This window comes from Psammomys obesus, unplaced genomic scaffold (assembly GCF_907164565.1).
Source record: "Psammomys obesus unplaced genomic scaffold, mPsaObe1.curated_primary_1811, whole genome shotgun sequence".
NCBI classification, from domain to species: domain Eukaryota; kingdom Metazoa; phylum Chordata; class Mammalia; order Rodentia; family Muridae; genus Psammomys; species Psammomys obesus.
This window is the reverse complement of record NW_026596440.1, coordinates 7,793,199-7,797,029: the sequence shown is the minus strand read 5'-3', so window position 1 is coordinate 7,797,029 and position 3,831 is coordinate 7,793,199.

Genomic DNA, 3,831 nt, shown 5'->3' with positions numbered 1-3,831 from the left:
GAGAGGAGAGGAGAGGAGAGGAGAGGAGAGGAGAGGAGAGGAGAGGAAAGGAAAGGAAAGGAAAGGAAAGGAAAGGAAAGGAAAGGAAAGGAAAGGAAAGGAAAGGAAAGGAAAGGGAAAGACACAAAAAGAAAAGAAATGGAATGGAAGTAGGGTGCATTGGTGTGACTAAACCATACCTCCAATTCAATCCATGTTCTCAAGAAGACCTGATGGGTTGGAACTTCGTCTTTTCAGCTATCACAACTTTAACAGCCTAGTGTGTCAGCAAAGCCACAGAAGAACTAGATACACTAGTTTGAGGACTAACTCCTCTAGGGTTAATTTCCCCCAGCTAAGATTTGAACCAATTTCCTGCATTGTCTCTTATTGTGGTGCAGCTTCCTCTGAGATAAAACCATCCATCTTGGAGGGAAGATCATTAAGACACAGGATGTTTTAAAGGAAGGTGAAGCATTTCATTCTGCAGTAAGCACTTGTTGGTGACACTCTCAGATGAGCTTCCTTAAAGCAATATTCTCCAACATGCTGAGCTGCTTGTGCATTGTGCCCTGAGCTCCAGGTTTCCAGCTTTCATGAACTGTCACCAACACTGGGTGGACTTTGGGTGATAGAACCATCTTTGAGCCATTTCTGCTCTTGTAAATAACCCAACAAAACTCATTAATTCAACAACTTGGATTCATGCATGAAGGAGTCTGGTAATTGGAATTTTGCCTCCTGGCTTTGGCAGATGTGGGTCTTATCTAAGTTTTATTTCTCAGAGACTGTCCTTGGTTGTCTCTGCAAGTGGGGTATTCTGAGCCTGAGAAGTAGATAGCAAGCTCCCTACAAGCTTGGGAACCAGACAGCAAACTTTATGTAACCTTGAGTGAATTCTTGGATGCCTTGCCAGGTGGCACAGATGTGTTGCTACTGTGAAAATAATTTTGCTTGTACCTTTGCTTTATAAGTGTTTGCACATTCAGTAAACTGAGACCTTGATCAGAAAGCCTGTCTTGGTCTCCAGTTTTTCACATCTCTGTCTCCCCATTTCCACAGCCTCTTTCAAGTAGACCCTGTTTCGACTAGCCCATGGGATGGATCACATGCATGGATTCCCTAGCTTGGGTGAACAGACATTTGTTCACATCTCCAGAGGGATAATGTCATTCAGCATCTGTCTCCGTGGACTAAATCCCACAATATTTGATCCAAGTTCCTGATATCTCTGAGGTTATATGTTTTACCATGATGGAATAAGTTCTCTTTCTTATAAAGCTAAATAAAAAAGATAGATAGATAGATAGATGATAGATAGATAGATAGATAGATAGATAGATAGATAGATAGATAGATAAAGAGCTGCCCACACTATTGTGCTCTACGTTCAGAGAAGACACACATTTACATAAATGGCTCTGGTTTTTGTTTTGCATTGCCATCCATGTAAAATGTGGGAATGATTGTGATTTATCTCTAACTTAATGGTCATGGAAATATCTTAGTACCTTACCCTAGTGGTCAGGACTGCCTATAGTAAATGAACAGACAGATTTTGAGAGCAATTACAATATGATAAAACAGATATAATCAAGACATCTTGTCAGGAGAGTATAGAAGTAGAGAGGTGAAGAGAAAGTTACCTAGGACCTGGACAGAAGAGAACTCATTGTCCCAGCCTGACTTGAATCCTGGTTCCCAATGCCTGGACAGCATTTGGTTTGGCTTCCTTTCCCCACAGGACACATGTGAGTCAAGGGATGCCTGAAGGAATGATCATGTGAAAACAGCAGACCTTCAGTAGCCTTGGTGTTGCAGCCACCTCCTCTACCCAAGACAGGTGTGGATCTGTGGAGAATGACCTTTTTTGTGGGAAGGAAACAAGTCACAGGTCCCATAGCCAAGCTCATGGCTTCTGGGGTCTGCTACTCTGATTATTCTGGCTGGACTCTGTACAGATGAAAGAAAGGAAGAGTGTGGTGGGGAAATCAAATGCTGGAAGAGCAATGATGTCTTGGGGTGTGGTGATGCTCTGGGTACCAATAGTATTTGTAGAATGTGGACAACATATGGGCACCATTCTCCTTATTAACCAACACAAAGCTTCCATTACCAAATTTAGTTGCCCATGTAGCGGTCTGTAGTTGCCTGCAATTGATGCAGTGTTTCACTCAGTCATGAACTTAATCATTTCTTGAGCATAGGTCCCTGGTGTGATTCATACATGCTGCAGGTGCTTTGTGGATCAGTGTACAAGCTGCATTTAAACAGATTTCACAATCTAAATGCATACCCTCCATGACAGCTGTCCATACCCATACATGTCTCTTTGTTGTAGCATAAGAGCAGCACGAACTCAGCCATCATCCACATAGAGTGTGCTTTCAGGTGGGCAGGGCTGGGATAGACAAGAAGGTCCAGAGGTCTTGCACTGATACAAAGTATCTTTGAGTAAGTCCCATCGTGGATGCTAGAGCCTGGGCTTCCCTAATGCACTGAAAATGCAATGCCTCCTGTTGAGGACACTTCCCCCATGGGACTCAGCTGCAACCCATGATCCCAAGCCTGTGAACATCCTCACCTCCACTGTCAGCCTCACCGTCATCTCTGAACCTGCACCAGATATCCAAACCCAAGTAGATTGAGCAGAGTTCCTCTGCAAGTCTTAGGTGAGCTTGTGGCCCCCCAGCTATGCAGACACCTGACAGTCACGCTTTCAGCATGGTCATGAAAGGCTTCACTTTGGTGTTCACTGTCCATGGGCTGCCCACTCTAGGTCAAAGCCTAGACTCAGGTGCTGCCTGTAAACTGGGGCACTAAGTTAAAGCTGTTGGGAGAGTACAGAAATAAAATGTTTCCATGTTCTTGCATGTAAGAATAAAGATTCAGACAGAGGCTGGTGGTTATAGTTATTTCTGATCTTGGAAACATACGACCACTGGAGGAAGTCTAAGACACAGAGAGTAGGGGGCCTTTGTGACCTTTCTGTGAACCGTTTATTTATTTTAGTCTTAGAATATGTGTTTTCTGATATGTTACATGTAGCCTATGGAACATATGAATTGGAGTTTCTCAGTCTTTTTCTCCATGTGTCTTCATGTCTCCAGAATATCTCCCCCTCTCTCTGCACCCAACTCTACCTCTACCTCGGAGCCACTATGGGAACCCAACAGTGATATTCGTGGCAATTGGACCAGTTAGAGATCTCCACAGCAACTGTCACGTACCATAAAAATTTCCTCTAACTATGGGCAGTTACAGCCTTAATGTGCACATTCACAGATGTTTAGAAGGCAATCGGGTAGACATAAGATAGCTGCCTTGCTGGGGAAAACTACATCCCAAGCCAGAAAGTTGTTATCTTGGCTTATGGACCAGACAGGATTTCCTTCCCATTAGCTTCTAATCCAATTAAAACCAAAACAAAACTAGGGATACCTAGGATAGTCATGCATCTATTTTATCAGCAAGCACATCTTGGCAGCCATGCTGATTGTGACACGTGAGGGCCATAAACAAGTGGGCTCTTGGTGACAGTTCTTCAGCAGTAAACTGTACAGTGCCTTCCTGAACTATAAATGCTATTTAATGTCGAGGAATCTTCCAGCTCAGCTTGCTTTCTCCTTCCCTGGCAGCCAGAGCACACATGGCCTTACACAGTCCTTATTATCTAGAACACCTGACACTGACAGCAGTGGGAACAGGCTGTAACTTCAGAGATGTCTTTGTCTCCCTAGCAACAAGTCATGGGGAAGCAGTACTCCCAAAACACTAAGATTTTTGTTCAGTAAATGTATTTCTTCTGGAGTGTCTTTTTTTTTCCCAATTACACAGGATTCCATATTTAAA